Raw genomic sequence first — 17,870 nt, 5'->3', positions numbered from 1 at the left:
ATTGCAGGGAACGTTTGCAGGGTGGTTCTCCTTCTGCAGGGGAGGAGTGCTGGTGGCCTATTGGTCCTGCAGCGGGACATCCTGTCCACTAACGGCAGCGGAGATGGAGGGCTGTTCACCAGTTTAGCTAGTGGGTAGGGGCCCGGTGGTGTTGGCCATGTCTGCCAGCACCCCTGCAATGGTGACCAGTGTGGTGTTTATGTCCTTCATGTCCTCCCTGACCCCCAGGTACTATCCCTCCTGCAGCCGCTGGTTCTCCTGCATTTTGTCCAGTATCTGGCCCAGCGTCTCCTGGGAATGTTGGTATGCTCCCAGGATCTTGGTGAGTGTCTCCTGGAGAGTCGGTTCCCTGGGCCTGTCCTCCCCCTGTCTCACAGCAGTCCTCCCAGCTTCCCTGTTGTCCTGTGCCTCTGTCCTCTGAACTGTGTGCTCACTGCCACAGACCCCAGGTCCTTGATCGTCCTGTGTTTGTGGGGTGGCCTGGGTCCCTGTAGTGGTGGACACACTGCTGATTGACATGTCCTGGGGACAGAGGTATGGGCCCCCTGGGTAGGTACTGTGCTGGTGTTTCCTGAGGGGTGAGTCTCTGTGGTGGTATGGGACTGTGCCTGGGTAACCGACTGTCCGGAGGTCGCTGATGGGCCAGGTTGGTCCTCCAGATCCAGACATCCAGAGCTGCTGTCATCACTGTGGGCCTCTTCTGGGGAGGGACTGGATGTTGCTGGCACCTCCTCTCCGGCGACGTTGGCTGGGGCACCTGTGGGGATGTAAATGAAGTGTTATTGTTTCTGCGTGTGACATCTTGTGCATGGGTGTGTTGCCCTCTAAGGTTGTTTTTGCCCTGTCAGCTTTGCCTTCTGTGAGTTGTTATTTGGTGGGCTAGCTGTTTCCCTGTAGTGTGCATGCTTTAGTGATAGGTGTCTATGCAGGTCTGTGATGGGTGTCCATGCATTGGTGTTGCATGCAGGGCTTGGTATTGAGATGGGTGGGTTGTGATGATGGGGTGTGTGGGAGGTGGTGGAGTGATGGGAGTGAGGGTAAGGGTAGGGGTATGTGATGGAATGCAGGTAGGGGGGGGTGATAGTAATAGAGATTTGACTTACCAGAGTCCAGTCCTCCTCCTACTCCTGCCAGGCTCTCAGTATGCATGATTGCCAAGACTTGCTCCTCCCATGTTGTTAGTTGTGGGTGAGGAGGAAGGGGGGCACCGCTCTGTACAGCTAGTTGGTGTCTTGCTGCTGTGGAACGCACCTTCCCCCATAGGTCGTTCCACCTCTTCCTGATGTCATCCCTTGTTCTGGGGTGCTGTCACGCGGCATTGACCCTGTCCATGATTCTGCGCAATAGCTCAATCTTCCTTGCAATTGATGTCTGCTGCACCTGTGATCCGAATAGCTGTGGCTCTACCCTGCTGATTTCCTCTACCATGACCCTTAGCTCCTCCTCTGAGAACCTGGGGTGTCATAGTGGTGCCATGGGTGTAGTGTGAGTGGTGTGGATGAGGGTGTGTAGGGTGATGTGTTGGGGTGTGTGATGTAAGGTGCGTGCATGGTGTTTAGGTGATGGTGGTGTGTGGCTGTGGTCTTTTCTGTGGTCTTGCTATCTCTCTTGTGGCACTTGTTTGTAATGGTAAGGGGTTGTGGGTAATGTGGGTGTGTGTTTTATAGTGGTGTGGGTGTGGTGTGTGAATTGGTGTCAGGTGTGTGTAGTTTGAATTGTCCAATGTGGTGCTGTTTTGTATGTGTGTGTGTATTTTGAGCGTGGCAGTATGTACCGCCAATGGTTTACCGTCATTGAATGTCTGCTGTGGTGATTCGTGGGTCAGAATGTTGCGGATGTAGTTCTGTTGGCATAATGGTGTGGGTTTTGCTACCGCCAGTTTATCACGGACCTTTGGGCTGGCGGACTTGTGTGTGTGGCTGTATAGTGACGGATTGCTATGTGTGTGTCATAATATGGGTAGCGGTGATCTGCCACGGCGGTATGTTTGCGGCAGTCAGCATGGCGGTAAGCAGTACTTACCGCCAATGTCATAATGAGGGCCATAATTTCACTTCCCTAATCACTGGCATTTAGTTAATCGACCTCCACTTGAGACCCAATTTCTTGTCATGTCTTGCCATTCTTGTTAATTTCAGGAAGAAATAAAGAAGAAAGAAATATACATTTGCCTTTTTTATGTACAGCGTGATGCGAATTAGCTGCAGTCTGAGACAGGTATGCAAAGACAAGGGAAAACATATACTTTGGACATCAACATTGTGACGTAAGCCCTCCGGCCCCAGATCATCTCTGTGTAATAGGGTAAAGCGTGTGTCATTTATATTACTGTTCAGTCTCTAACTTTCTATGGTGTATAATTACCATGATGAAGGTTTACTTGACTTATGTTTTTATAACCTGGGCGTGTGTTTGCTCCCTCTGACACCGATGCTTATAGGTTTTGCTTGAGATAATTCTAGGCATGATATAAAAATGTCAATCATTTACAAATAAAGTCATTAGATTGTGAACTGAAACAAAATTTTACTCCCTCAAAATATTCTGTATTTTGTCTTCTCCTAATGCTGGCTGCAGGTATTTTTTCCAAAAGTGTAGTAACTTAGGGCAGAGGCAGATAATGTGATCAAATGTTAAAGATCTATGTCCACCTGGTAAGGGCAAATTCCACGATCCTTCGAATTGTTGCAGAGGATTATACAGCAGTCTAAAATGTAATTGGGGCATATTTACAAGCCCCTTGCGCTGCCGTAGTATTACCTTTTGTGACTCAAGGGGGAGGGCGCAAACCACTGCATCATACCTGTGAGGCATCGCACAGCTACTTTGCGTGGCTTTGAATGGCCTCATAAGCATGGAGTAAGGCAAGGCAATGCAAATTGCTGCATTGACTTACTCTGAGCAAGGTGTGTGTTTCATGGGTGCTGCAGAGATTGTTCCTAGCAACACCCATGGATTTTGACGCATCCTCAGATCTTGTAACTTGTAACTTGTAAACCTGGGGATGTGCCAAAACCTTACGGCTCCCCAGGGGAGGCACATCGAGGAGAAATGTCTTCATTTCCACTCGTATTTTCCTCTTTCTATGTGTCCCTTCCTGCACAAAAACAATCCTGCATGCAACGAAGGCACCCTGCACTATAGTGCAAGGGTGCATGCATTGGTGCTAGGTAGTTCAATGTGTGCTAGTGCAGGGGGAGAGGGCCGAAATGCTCTAGTTGCTATAGATACAGCGCATTCCTGCCCTTTCACTGCGATGCAGGGCAGCGCATCAGGGTGACTTGCTGCCCTGCGCCAAATCCTCATAAATATGCCCCTTATTTCCTCACTGTTGCAGCTTCAAAGTTGAAATTGATATGCGGTTGCTGTGGAATGAAATAAGAGCCAAAGAACAATTCAGTGTTTGTAGGACAAAATCAAAGGCAGGTCTTCTTCACGGCTGTCCATCTGTAAAGTTCTTTTAATCAGAGTCCTGAGCTGATTTTTGGTATTGCTACTAATTCATCCAACTGTGGTAACTTTTAGTAGTATTATCATTTTATTTAGTGTTTACAAGTCCATTCTCATTCTCCTGAAAGGTCTGGATCTCACTTCCTTAAGTATTAAAGCCCAATAGTATAACCTTTTTATAGATAAACTTCTGAATGTGAAGTATCAAATTGATGATAAGATATTTGTCTCCTTCATGAGGCTATGTTCTTAATATTTGGTTTTAAATTGAACTTTTATCCTGTATTTTATTTTTATTTTTGTATTCTTACCCTTATCTTAGATTCTGATTATGGTAACCTGAATGTCTGATGTTATTATCCAGTGGATTTATTCTTGTCCCTTTTTATCCTTATATTTATCAAAGTCTTTTGTAAAATGTGCTTTTATGGTATTTTGTATCGAAATAATGCTAAACTTGAAAGTATTAAACTCTTGAGTGTGTTCAGGTTTGCATTGTAATACATGGTAATATAATTGCTGTTAGATGATAAATAAATAATGACGTCAAATTAAGCTCTAAGCGCATTTTTCATTGAGGAGTTCAGCCTCTTAGGTCGAGCATTGAGCGAATATTTTCACGTAAATTGTATTCGGTTCTGATTTTATTTTGTCACTAAAAATTAATGCTGCAAACAGAAATGAGGAGATAGTTTTGATGTTTATTACTTTTAATGATTGCCCTATCTCTCCTCCTCTGTAAGTCTTGGCGAACCATTTAACAGCTTTAGCGACCATAACTTCTTTTTCCTTCTTTAAGGTGATATGATGAGACCAAGCTTAGGGATTTCTCAATGTTCACTCCCAGAGAGTGGTGGCTGTTTACCTTCCCAATTACTTGGTTCTCAGGCATCCATGTCTTTTGCCTGCAGCGCTTTCCAAAACACATTACTTAAGTTTCTAAACTGTTGATTGAGAGGCAGTTTAGTGACTTATAGGTATGTAATCTCGTTAATTGATGTTGTAAACCTTTGGAGGTCATTGAAAGTGTCATCAGGTCACTTGCATAAACTAGATGAATGATGGGCAACTTTCCCATTATAAGGGGCAGCCACTCTGGAGGGTGTAGGTTTTATTTAATTTATAAATTAAGTACCATCAGCATACCACACAGCAAAACAAAATGAAAATACGTACTGCATCAATGACATACATGTGAAATGAAACAACCTGACATTTTGAGAGAAGGGAGAGGAGGGTGGGGGGAGGAGATTAAAAGGGAGCAAACAGGGAGAGGAAAATCGAGGGGTATAAAGAAGGGTGTGTGTACCAGGTAGAGGTGGAAGCTGAAGCAGTCAAGGCTGGACTGGCCATAATGGGCATCAGGCATTTACCCTGGAGGCTGAAGGGTGGGGACGCATTTGTTACTAGAGGGCTGGTTTTGTATGAGTACAGCAGTTTTAAAAGCACTGCAGAGTTCCTTATATATCCAACATGTTAGAAATGGGGTCAGTGGTTGGCAGTCAGGTTACCCCCTGTCCAAGCAAGGACCCTCACTCTAGTCAGGGGAAGTCACACAATCCAAATTATCCTGTGCCCACCCTCTAGTAGCTTGGCACTGAGCAGTCAGGCTTAACTTAGAAGGCAATGTGCAAAGTATTTGTGTAGTAAATCTTACAATAACACCATTAAGCACCACAAAAATACACCACAGTGTTTGGAAAAATATATAATATTTATCTGATAAGATGCAGGTCAAAACGATCAAAAATGCAACAAGTAAATGTTGAGATATCACTGAAAAGTGATATAAAGGCCCTCATTACAATATTGGAGGTAAATCACGCTTACCGCCGTGCAGAAGACCGCCAACACACCGCTGCATCGGCGGAATTCCGCTACAGCTATTACGACCCACAGCTCGGAATCCGCCAAAATCCAGACACCCACACAAGCCGCCACACCAAAGGTCAGTGATAAACTGGCGAAAACAAAACCTCCACCGTCACGCCAACAAGAATACGCCCACACTATCACGACCCGCGAATCCACTGGGGTCTGTGGTTGGCAGTCAGGTTACCCCCTGTCCAAGCAAGAACCCTCACTCTAGTCAGGGGAAGTCACACAATCCAAATTATCCTGTGCCCACCCTCTAGTAGCTTGACACTGAGCAGTCAGGCTTAACTTAGAAGGCAATGTGCAAAGTATTTGTGTAGTAAATCATACAATAACACCATTAAGCACCACAAAAATACACCACAATGTTTGGAAAAATATATAATATTTATCTGATAAGATGCAGGTCAAAACGATCAAAGATGCAACAAGTAAATGTTGAGATATCACTGAAAAGTGATAGAAAGGCCCTCATTACAATATTGGAGGTAAATCACGCTTACCGCCGTGCAGAAGACCGCCAACACACCGCTGCATCGGCGGAATTCCGCTACAGCTATTACGACCCACAGCTCGGAATCCGCCAAAATCCAGACACCCACACAAGCCGCCACACCAAAGGTCAGTGATAAACTGGCAAAAACAAAACCTCCACCATCACGCCAACAAGAATACGCCCACACTATCAGTACCCGCGAATCCACGCGGCGGTCTTTCAACCGCGGTATTCCATTGGCGGTACACACCGCTGCGCTCAAAATACACACACATCTCCAAAACACCACCACACTGGACAATTCGAAATACTCACACCTGAGACACATACACACACCACTCCCACACACCCAATCCAATATAAAACACATATCCACATTACCCACAAACCCTTACTACCAAAAAAATGAAAGAAGGCCAGAGAGAGACACCAACAGAAACAACACTAGCATCCACAGACACACAACATCATCACCCACACAACATCCATGCACCTCAGACAACACACACAAACACATCCCCTCACACATCACCACACACCCCCACACCCGCACACATCACCCACACCACATCATGGTACCTCAACGACACCCCAGGTTCTCAGAGTCATGGTGGAGGAAATCGTCCGGGTAGAGCCACAGCTATTCAGAGCACAGGTGCAGCAGACATCCATTGCAAGGAAGATGGAGCTATGGAGGAGAATCGTCGACAGGGTCAACGCAGTGGGACAGCATCCAAGAACTAGGGATGACATCCGGAAGAGGTGGAACGACCTACGGGGGAAGGTGGGTTCCGTGGTCTCCAGGCACCAGATCGCAGTACACAGGACTGGCGGTGGACCCCCACCTCCTCCCCCACAACTAACAACATGGGAGGAGCAAGTCTTGGCAATACTGCATCCTGAGGGCCTCGCAGGAGTAGCAGGAGGAATGGAGTCTGGTAAGGCAAATATTTAATACTTTATCCCCCACACCCCACCCGCATGCCATCACATACCCTCACCCCCATCACCCCAACACCTCACAAATGTCCCACTATCACAACCCACCCATCCCAACACCAAGCCCTGCATGTAACACCAAAGCATGGACACCCATCACCAAAGCATGGCCACTACATAACCCACACAGACCCCAAACCAATTCTCATACAAGGACCTAGACAAGAATGCATGCACTGGAGTACAGGGTCACTCACACATTGCACACCATGGCACACACAGATGCAATAATCATGCCTTTACACCCCTGCAGGACCCCTACTGAACATCACAGGACAGGAGGTTCCAGACATATCCAGTCCCCCCACAGAAGAGGCCCACAGTGATGACAGCAGCTCTGTCCAACTGGATCAAGATGACCAGCCCGGCCCATCTGGGACCTCGGGACAGTCGGTTCCCCAGACACTGGCACAAGCCACCACAGAGCCTCCCCACTCATGAAACACCAGCACAGCACCCACCCAGTGGGCCCATCCCTCTGTCCCCAGGACACGTCAATCAGCAGTGTGTCCACCACTACAGGGAACCCAGGCCATCCCACCACCCCAAGAAAATCAGGGACCTGGGGGCAGTGTGCACACGGTTCAGGGGACAGAGGAACAGGAAAACAGGGGAACTGGGAGGACTGCTGTGCGACAGGGGGAGGACAGGCCTAGGGAACCCACTCTCCATGAGGCCCTCTCCAACATCATGGAAGCGTACCATCATTCCCAGGAGACTATGGCAACGGTACTGGCCAAGTTTCAGGATACCCAGCGACTGCAGGAGGAACAGCACCTTGGGATCAGGGAGGAACTCAAGTCCATTAACACCACCCTGGTCACCATTGCAGGGGTGCTGCAGGACCTTGTCAACACCAGGAGGGACACTGTGGCACAACAAGGGGCCCCTGACACTAGCCTGGATGACGAACAGCCCACCACCTCCGCCGGCGCTAGTAGACAGGAGGCACCGCCACAGGACCACAACACCAGCACCCCACCCCCTGCAGATGGAGATCCACCCCGCAAACGGTCCCTGAGATCCAGGAACAAGACAGAGAACATTGCCAAGACCCCTGCCAGGAAATGAGACCCCCTGAATGTCATCCTTCTGTCCCACTTTGTCACCCTGTCCAACCTTAAACTGTCCTGGCTCCACTTCCTATGCCCCTTTGGACAATGCACCTGTGTAACAAATAGACTGGACTCTGCCATGGACATTCCTCTACCATCCCCCCAGCCCATTTTACAACCCCCTCCACTTATTACCACTAAAATAAACACACATCAACCACAAAACAATCTGGAGCCGGTCTGTGCTTTCACAAATGTGAATTTGCAATAACTTTGGAATACAGCAATGTCAATTTCATTGTCAACATACCGATGTAACACAGCTCTAGTCCATGAGGAAATATAGCAGGGGTCAAACAGTGGGACCCATATCTGTTAAATGGAAAGGCAAAGTGACAAGTCAGGGTCCATACACTGGCTGAAAGTGACAGACGTATGATAGTTCAAACAATAGTATGAGATGTGTGAGGCAGTGATATATTCTTACCTGTGTCTCACTGGAAGTATTGCTGCATAATGTTGTTTCTGTTGTCGATATCCTCTCTCCTCTTCTTCACTGTCCACAGGCTCCACAGCTGCCACAAGACCTCCAGCTTGACCATCCTCATGCAGAAAAGGTACCTGTCGTTGCAAAGCCAGGTTGTGCAGCATACAGCAGGCCACGATGATCTGGCACACCTTCTTTGGCGAGTAGTAGAGAGAACCACCTGTCATATGGAGGCACCGGAACATGGCCTTCAGGAGGCCAAAGGTTCTTTCTATAATCCTCCTAGTTCAGCCATGTGCCTCATTGTAGCGTTCCTCTGCCCTTGTCCTGGGATTCCTCACTGGGGTCAGTAGCCATGACAGGTTGGGGTACCCAGAGTCACCTGCAAATGTCGAGGGACAACTGTTAGACACACACTAACCCGTAGGGACAACCCCAGACCCAGACAACTATTCACAGGGTATAGGGCCCTTGTCCTCACCTATTAGCCACACACGGTGCCTCTGGAGTTGCCCCATCACATAAGGGATGCTGCTATTCCTCAGAATGTAAGCGTCATGCACTGAGCCAGGAAACTTGACATTCACATGGGAGATGTACTGGTCGGCCAGACACACCATCTGCACATTCGTAGAATGGTAGCTCTTCCTGTTTCTGTACACCTGTTCACTCCTGCGGGGGGTACCGTGGCCACATGTGTCCCATCAATGGCACCAATGATGTTGGGGATATGTCCCAGGGCATAGAAGTCACCTTTCACTGTAGGCAAATCCTCCACCTGACGAACACAATTTAGCTGCGCATGTGTTTCATCAGGGCAGACAACACTCTGGACAACACGTTAGAGAACACTGGCTGGGACATCCCTGATGCAATGGCCACTGTTGTTTGAAAGGACCGACTTGCCAGGAAATGGAGTACTGACAGGACCTGCACTAGAGGGGGTATCCCTGTGGGATGGTGGATAGCTGACAACAGGTCGGCTCCAACTGGGCACACAGTTCACAGATTGTTGCACGATCAAGTCTGTAGGTGACTATTACGTGTCTCTCTTCTATTGTCGACAGGTCCACCAGCGGTCTGTACACCGGAGGATGCGGCCATCTCATCACCTGCCCCAGCGGACGTGCCCTATGGATGAGAACAGCGAGCAGAGAGACACCCAACACTGAGGTATCAAAATATGTTATCTGCAGATAAATTATTAATCCCCAATGTGCCTGTTACTGTGTGTATGCAAGGCCTCGATAGGTGTGACGCAGTTATTAATATTGCCATGTGGCCCCCTGAAATGGCGGCTGCCTGACCTGTAAGGAGGGACACGGGGATATGAGGTAACTGCGCTGGCGTTCTACACCATCGCGGTAGGCGGTCAAGGACCGCGGCGCAATCCTCCATTGGTTAACATTGGACCCTATGGGTCCCAGGAGCCAATGAAGATGTATGCCAGCGGTGGCGGTAGGCACCGCCGCAGACGTGACCGCCATTTTCTGTCTGTTCACTCACTTGATACCTGACCTTCAACAGGAGAGGACCTACACTGCAAGTGCTGCTGTGACCTGTGTCTGGAAGCGACGATGGCTCGAATGTCTGGGGAAAGGGCCCCTGCCTTCACTTCGGAGGAGTTGGAGAAGTTAGTGGATGGGGTCCTCCCCCAGTACACGCTACTCTACGGTCCTCCAGACAAACAGATGAGTACACTGTGAGCATGCTGCATGGCACATGAATGTATGAAGTGGTGTGGATGTAAGATACATGGGGGGGTATGAGCCCTGCATGAGCGGACGGTGAGTGTATGTGCGTCAGGCAAGGGTGGTAACGTGGGCCAATGACTATGACGGTCCGGACGGTTAAAGATTTTCCTTTTCCCCTGTACTATTCCTCTAGGTCAGCGCCCACCAGAAGAAGGATATTTGGCGTGCCAAGGACGTTCGTACCCTGGGGGTCCACCATAGACAGAGCAACCACTGCCGGAAAAGATGGGAGGACATTCGCCGCTGGAACCAGAAGACGGCGGAGGCCCAGCTGGGGATGGCCTCCCAACGTGGGAGGGGTGCCCATCGCACCATGACCCTCCTGATGGTCCGGATCCTGGCGGTGGCGTATCCGGAGTTCGATGGGCGCTTGAGGGCATCACAGCAGCCACAAGGGGGTGGGTACAGTCACATTCATCTGACTCTGCGCGCATTACGAGGTGTCTGGGTGGGGGAGGTGGGCAGTGGGTTCCCCTAGGCCAGGGCAACTTCCGTAGGCAAGGTCCCTTGGGAGGCAGGCTCAGTGACACCCCAACCCCACTAGTGGTTAGTGCCATTTACACCTAGTCAGGCTCCTGTGACTTCCATGTGTGCAGCAATCGGGCATAGGCCTTGTACCCCATGGCCCTGTAAATAATCTAGGAACTATAAGTGCATGGCGTAGTGCATGGCGTAGTGCAGACGTCTGCTGTGTCTGTAGTGTTCAGCAACGGTAGTGGTATTGCATGCACTGAACATGTCTTTCTTCTGTCTCCCCCCCCTTTTTGTGGTCTCCCTGTTCTTGTGTGCAATAGCATCATCAGGCGGAGGAGCAGTGGCCCCGGAGCAGAAGGGAGCTGCATCCCACTTGGCCCTGGAGGGCGAAACAACAGAGTCTGAAGCCACAAGTGGGACGGGGGCGAGGGGAGCTCCACGGCGGGGACAAGAACAGACACCACCGACAGCGACTCCTCCTCTGATGGGAGCTCCCTTGCGGTGGCGGGCCCCTCTGTGCCCCCCGCTTCAACAGGTACAGCCGCCAGCCCCCTACCAGCACCGCCCTCCCAGCAGCCCCTCCAAGTGTGTCCCATGTCCGCTCACCCAGGAGGGTGGGCATCTCCTTCGCCCCAGGCACCTCAGGCCCTGCCCCAGTCAGCCCTGCTGCCCTCAGTGAGGAGGCTATTGACCTCCTGAGATCCCTCACTGTTGGGCAGTCTACCATTGTGCATGTCATCCAGGGTGTCTAGAGGCATTTGCAACAAACAAATGCATACCTGGAGGGCATTCATTCTGGCCAGGCAGCCCAACAGAGAGCATTTCAGGCTCTGGCCTAAGCACTGATGGCAGCCATTGTCCCTGTGTCCAGCCTCCCCCCTCCAACCTTCTCCACCCAGACCCAATCCCCTGTACCTCAGCCTATCCCAAGCACACCATCAGATCAGCATGCACACACATCAACAGACAAAACTGTCTCAGGCAAACATAAGCACCACACATCCCACAGGCACTCACACAAGCATCATACCCATGCACACATACCAACATCTACTGCCTCCACTGTGTCCCCCTCCTCCATGTCTCCCTCCTCCCTCCCAGTCTCGTCTCCACTCACACCTGCATGCACTACATCCTCAGCCACTACCTCCATCACCAGCACGCCAATCACCACACACCGCTCCCGTGCACTCACCACCCCCACTACCATTCACACATCCCCTGTGTCCTCTCCCAGTGTGTCGGTGAGCCCTCCTCCAAAACTACACAAACGCAGGCACACACCCACCCAACATCCATCCACCTCACAACAGCCTCCAGCCCATACACCTTCACCCAAATTCAGCAGACGTACACCTCCTACAACCACTACCTCTTCCTCCTCTCCCAAACACCCTCTATCTACCCGTCCCAGTGTGTCAAAAAAACATTTCCTGGGTAATATTGACCTCTTCCCTACACCTCCCCCCCGTCCGTCCCCTAGGGCCAGGCTTTCCAGGTCCCAACCCAGCACCTCAGCCACCACATCCCCAGGCACTGTGGTGCCTGCAACTGCGGGCTATTGGAGTGCGCCAACCATCAGGGGTGAAGGTGTGCCACGGAGCGAGGGCAAGGACATTCCGCCACATGCAAAACTTAAAAGGTTGTCCACATCCCAGAGGGAGAAGCAGAAAACCCCTGCCACCAAAGGCTCAGGGAAAACGAAAGGGTATAGTAGCAAGCCTGCTGCGCCAACATCAAAGGTGGGGAAGGGCCAGAAAATGAAGGGCAGGTCAGGAGAGGGCATGGTGGCCCCGACGGAGGGACCAGTGTCACACCTTCTGTCCACGTCAACGCTAAACCTGTACCGCCATCTGCACCGCCACAGAGCCCGCCACCAGCACCGCTGTCATTGAGGCCGCCACCAGCACCGATGTCATTGAGGCCGCCTCCAGCACCGCCGCCACAGAGCCCGCCACCAGCACCGTCGACACAGAGGCCACCACCAGCACCGTCGCCACAGAGCCCACCACCAGCACCGCTGCCAGAGAGCCCGCCACCAGCACCTCTGCCACAGAGCCCGCCGGCAGCACCGCTGCCACGGAGCCCGCCATCAGCACCGCTGCCACAGATCCCACCGCCAGCACCGCTACCACAGAGCCCGCCGCCAGCACCGTTCCCACAGAGGCCACCACCAGAACCGCTGCGACAGACACCGCTGCAAGCACCGCCAGCGGCCCCGCGACATCCTGAGCCCGTGGCACCACCGCAGACATGGCTGCCATCCCCAGTGGTCAGTCGTCCAAGGCTGGTGGTGAGTTCCAGGAGCCTGGCCAGCTTCCATGATGCATCATTGTCAGTGGAGAAAGGCATCCACTCACCCAGTCCTTGGCAGGATGAAGCACTCTGGGCACAAAGCCCCCTCCAGAACCAGTGGAGAAATGCATCCACTTACCCAGTCCTTGGCAGGATGAAGCATTCTGGGCACAAAGCCCCCTCCAGAACCAGTGGCGAAAGGCATCCACTACCCCAGTCCTTGGCAGGATGATGCACTCTGGGCACAAAGCCCCCTCCAGAACCAGTGGAGAAAGGCATCCACTACCCCAGTCCTTGGCAGGATGAAGCACTCTGGGCACAAAGCTCCCTCCAGAACATGTGGAGACTGTTATCCACTTGTGAGACTGTGGCTTTGCACTCCCCAGGATAAAGCAGTGGGCAAACCACCCACTGGAGAGACTTGAGAGACTGTGGCTTTGCACTCCCCAGGATAAAGCAGTGGGCAAACCACCCACTGGAGAGACTTGAGACTGTGGCTTTGCACTCCCCAGGATAGAACAGTGGGCAAACCACCCACTAGAGAGACTTGAGAGACTGTGGCTTTGCACTCCCCAGGATACAGCAGTAGGCATGGAGCCCCCTTGTGGAGCAGTGGTGTCGTGCATTCATGAGGCTGAGGTGCCCCCCGCCCCCTCCCCCTGAGGTGCCTGTGTATTTTCGATCTGATGCCCCAGCAGTGTTCTCTCCGTATGGAGTCAGGTATCTGTGTGGGCCTCGCCCATGCATTTTAGGCCCAGTGGTCCAGGGACAATGATTGGTGCACTATCCGGACTTGTGTAGTTGGTGTACATAATTGTATATACTGTAAATTGCGTTTTTACTACTGGATTTATATTGATTATATTCGTTCTACTCATTTCCTTTTGTCCTTGCGTTCTTCCAGGGGGGTTGTTAGGGTTTATATGTAATGTTGCAGCATGTATTTGTGTGTATGGTGTTGTGAGTGAGGGTGGGGGTGTTGCGTGTGTGTGTGAGCCCTTGGTGGCAGGGGTGTTCGCCTTCTCCCTCTGGGATGTGGGCAACTTTTTTACTTTTGGAGGTGGTGGAATGTCCTTGCCCTCGCTCCGTGGAACACTTGCAGCCCTGTTGCTTGGTGCACTCCAAAAGCCCGCAGTTGCTGGCACCACTGTGCCCGGTGATGTGGTGGCTGAGGTGCTGGGTTGGGACCTGGAAAGGCGGCCCCTCGGGGACGGACGGGGGGGGGGGAAGTGTAGGGAAGAGGTCACCATTAGATAGGAAAAGCTTTTTAAACACACTGGGATGGGTAGATGGAGGGGGTTTGGGAGTGGAGGAAGAGGTAGTGGTTGTAGGAGGTGTACGTTTGCTGACTTTGGGTGAAGGTGCATGGGCTGGAGGCTGTTGTGAGGTGGATGGTTGTTGGGTGGGTGTGTGGCTGCGTTTGTGTACTTTGGGAGGAGGGCTCACAGACACACTGGTAGAGGTCACAGGGGATGTGTGAATGGTAGTGTGGGTGGTGAGTGCACGTGAGCGGTGTTTGGTGATGGGTGTGCTGGTGATGGAGGTAGTGGCTGAGGATGTAGTGCATGCAGGTGTGAGTGGAGACGAGACAGGGAGGGAGGAGGGAGACATGGAGGAGGGGGACACAGTGGAGGTAGTGGATGTTGGTATGTCTGCATGGGTATGATGCTTGTGTGAGTGCCTGTGAGATGTGTGGTGCTTATGTTTGCCAGAGCCACCCTTGTGTGTGAGGTGTGTACATGCTGGTCTGATGGTGTGCTTGGGATAGGCTGAGATACAGGGGATTGGGTCCGGGTGGAGGAAGTTGGAGGGGGTAGGCTGGACACAGGGACAATGGCTGCCATCAGTGCTGATGCCAGAGCCTAAAATGCTCTCTGCTGGGCTGCCTGGCCAGAATGAATGCCCTCCAGGTATGCATTTGTTTGTTGCAAATGCCTCTAGACACCCTGGATGGCATTCAGAATGGTAGACTGCCCAACAGTGAGGGATCTCAGGAGGTCAATAGATTCCTCACTGAGGGCAGCAGGGCTGACTGGGGTACGGCCTGAGGTACCTGGGGCGAAGGAGATACCCACCCTCCTGGGCAGACACGGGACACACGTGGAGGGGCTGCTGGGAGGGCCGTGCTGGTAGGGGGGTGGCGGCTGTACCTGTAGATGCGGGGGGCACAGAGGGGCCCGCCACCGCAAGGGAGCTCCCATCAGAGGAGGAGTCACTGTCGCTGATGTCACCTCCTGTCCCCGCCGTGGAGCTCCCCTCGTCCTCCGTCCCACTGGTGGCCTCAGACTCTGTTGTCTCGCCCTCCAGGGCCATGTGGGATGCAGCTCCCTCCTGCTCCGGTGGCACTGCTCCTCCGCCTGATGATGCTAATGCACACAAGAACAGGGAGACCACAAAAAGGGGGGGGAGACAGAAGAAAGACATGTTCAGTGCATGCCATACCGCTACCGTTGGCGGACACTACAGACACAGCAGCCCTCTGCACTACGCCATGCACTTAGAGTTCCCTAATTAATCACAGGAAAATGGGGTACAAGGCCTATGCCCCATTGCTGCACACATGGAAGTCACAGGAGCCTGACTAGGTGTAGTTGGCTCTTACCACTGGTGGGGTTGGGGTGCCACATAGCCTACCTCACGAAGGGACCTTGCCTACAAAACTCGCCCTGGCCTAGGGGAACCCACAGCCCACCTCCCCCACCCAGACACCTCATAATGCGTGCAGAGTCAGCTGAATGAGAGTGTACTCACCGCCTTGTGGCTGCTGTGATGCCCTCAAGTACCCATCCAACTACGAATACGCCACCGCCAGGATCCGGAACATCAGGGGGGTCATGGTGCAATGGCACCCCTCCGAGTTGGGAGGCCATCCCCAGTTGGGCCTCCGCCGTCTTCTTGCTCCAGCGGCGAATGTCCTCCCATCTTTTACGGCAGTGGTTGCTCCGTCTGTGATGGACCCCCAGGGTCCGGACGTCATTGGCGATGGCACGCCAAATATCCTTCTTCTGGTGGGTGCTGACCTAGAGGAACAGTACAGGGGAAAAGGGTAATCTTTAACCGTCCGGGCCATCACAGTCATTGACCCACGTTCCCACCCTTGCCCTGACGCACATACACTCACCGTCCGCTCATGCAGGCCTCAGTCCCCACCGTATCTTCCATCCACACCACTCCAAACAGGCATTGCCCATACAGCATGCTCACAGTGTACTCACCTGTTTGTCTGGAGGACCGGAAAGTAGCATGTACTTAGGGAGGACCCCATCCACTAACTTCTCCAACTCCTTCGAAGTGAAGGCAGGGGCCCTTTCCCCAGACACATGAGCCATTGTCGCTTCCAGACACAGGTCACAGCAGCAGTTGCAGTGTAGGTCCTCTCCTGTTGAAGGTCAGGTATCAAGTGAGTGAACAGACAGAAAATGGCGGTCACATCCGCGGCGGTGCCTACCGCCACCGCTGGCGTACATCGTCATTGGCTCCTGGGACCCATAGGGCCCAATGTTAACCAATGCAGGATTGCGCCTCGGTCTGCGACTGCCTAACGCGACGGTGTACAACGCCAGTGCAGTTACCTCATATCCCCTGGCCCCACCTTACAGGTCAGACAGCAGCCATTTCAGGGGGCCACATAGCATTATTTTTAAATGCGTCACACCTATTTAGGCCAGGCACATTGCGGATTGACAAATGTGTGCAATGAATATTTATGTTAATACCTAAGTGTTGGCAGACACTCTGCTTGCTGTTCTCATCCATAGGGTACGTCCGCTGGGGCAGGTGTGGAGATGGCGGCATTCTCTGGTGTACACATCGCTGGTGGACCTGTCGACAATGGAAGACAGACACATCATTATGACTTACAGACTTGATCGTGCCACAATCCAGGAACTTTGTGCCCAGTTGGAGCCCGACCTGATGTCAGCAATCCGCTATCCCACAGGAATCCCCCCACTGGTGCAGGTCCTGTCAGTACTCCATTTCCTGGCAAGTGGGTCTTTTCAAACAACAGTGGCCATTGCATCAGGGATGTCCCAGCCAATGTTCTCAAACGTGTTGTCCAGAGTGTTGTCTGCCCTGCTGAAACACATGCGCAGCTACATCATTTTCCCTCAGGTGGAGGATTTGCCCACAGTAAAAGGTGACTTCTATGCCCTGGGACATATCCCCAACATCATAGGTGCCATTGATGGGACACTTGTGGCCTTGGTCCCCCCCGCAGGAGTGAACAGGTGCACAGAAACCAGAAGAGCTACCATTCTATGAATGTGCATATGGTGTGTTTGGCGGACCAGTACATTTCCCATGTGAATGCCAAGTTTCCAGGCTCAGTGGATGACGCTTACATTTTGAGAAATAGCAGCATCCCTTATGTGATGGGGCAACTCCAGGTGTGTGGGTAATAGGTGAGGAAAGGACCCTATACCATGTGAATAGTTGTCTGGGTATGGGATTGTCCCTAATGGTTAGTGTGTGTCTAACAGTTGTCCCTCGACGCTTGCAGGTGACTCTGGGTACCCCAACCTGTCATGGCTACTGACCTCAGTGAGAAATCCTAGGACAAGGGCAGAGGAACGCTACAATGAGGCACATTGGCGAACTAGGAGAGTGATCGAAAAGACCTTCGGCCTCCTGAAGGCCAGGTTCCGGTGCCTCCATATGACAGGTGGTTCTCTCTACTACTCACCAAAGAAGGTGGGCCAGATCATCATGGCCTGCTGTAAGCTGCAATACCTGGCTTTGCGACGAAAAGTGCCTTTTCTGCAGGAGGATGGTCCAGCTGGAGGTCTTGTGGCAGCTGTGGAGCCTGTGGAGAGTGAAGAAGAGGAGGCAGAAGAAGAGGATATCGACAACAGAAACAACGTTATGCAGCAATACTTCCAGTGAGACACAGGTAAGAAGATATCATTGCCTCACACATCTCATACTATTGTTTGACCTGTCATTATTCTGTCACTTTCACCCAGTGTATGGACCCTGACTTGTCA

This window comes from Pleurodeles waltl, chromosome 4_2, assembly GCF_031143425.1.
Source record: "Pleurodeles waltl isolate 20211129_DDA chromosome 4_2, aPleWal1.hap1.20221129, whole genome shotgun sequence".
Lineage (NCBI taxonomy): Eukaryota > Metazoa > Chordata > Amphibia > Caudata > Salamandridae > Pleurodeles > Pleurodeles waltl.
Note: the sequence above shows the minus strand (reverse complement) of the source record.